Source organism: Penaeus monodon, chromosome 28, assembly GCF_015228065.2.
Source record: "Penaeus monodon isolate SGIC_2016 chromosome 28, NSTDA_Pmon_1, whole genome shotgun sequence".
NCBI classification, from domain to species: domain Eukaryota; kingdom Metazoa; phylum Arthropoda; class Malacostraca; order Decapoda; family Penaeidae; genus Penaeus; species Penaeus monodon.
This window is the reverse complement of record NC_051413.1, coordinates 2,036,661-2,036,863: the sequence shown is the minus strand read 5'-3', so window position 1 is coordinate 2,036,863 and position 203 is coordinate 2,036,661. Positions and strand designations below refer to the sequence as shown.

Here is a 203-nt window from a genome sequence, read left to right as displayed (position 1 = left end):
GTTGATAGATAAAAGAGGTTAGCAAAAATATGTTTAAGAATAAAGATAAGATAATAAGGGAATGAATGGTAGAGAAAAGGACTTTTTAAGTGTGGTTTAATGTGTTTTAAGAATAAAGATAAAATATTAATAAGGGAATGATTTATAGAGAAAAGGAATTTGGAAACGTGTTTTCAAGAACAAAGATAAGATGTTAATAAAGG

The 203-nt window shown here is 25.6% G+C and overlaps 1 protein-coding gene across 1 annotated transcript in view; it reads left to right on the top strand.

Moving 5' to 3' along the window:
* The window catches only part of LOC119590899 (kelch domain-containing protein 10-like), a 16,818-nt gene that overhangs the window by 10,062 nt on the left and 6,553 nt on the right, over positions 1-203 (top strand). The gene's annotated exons all lie outside the window — the stretch shown is intronic.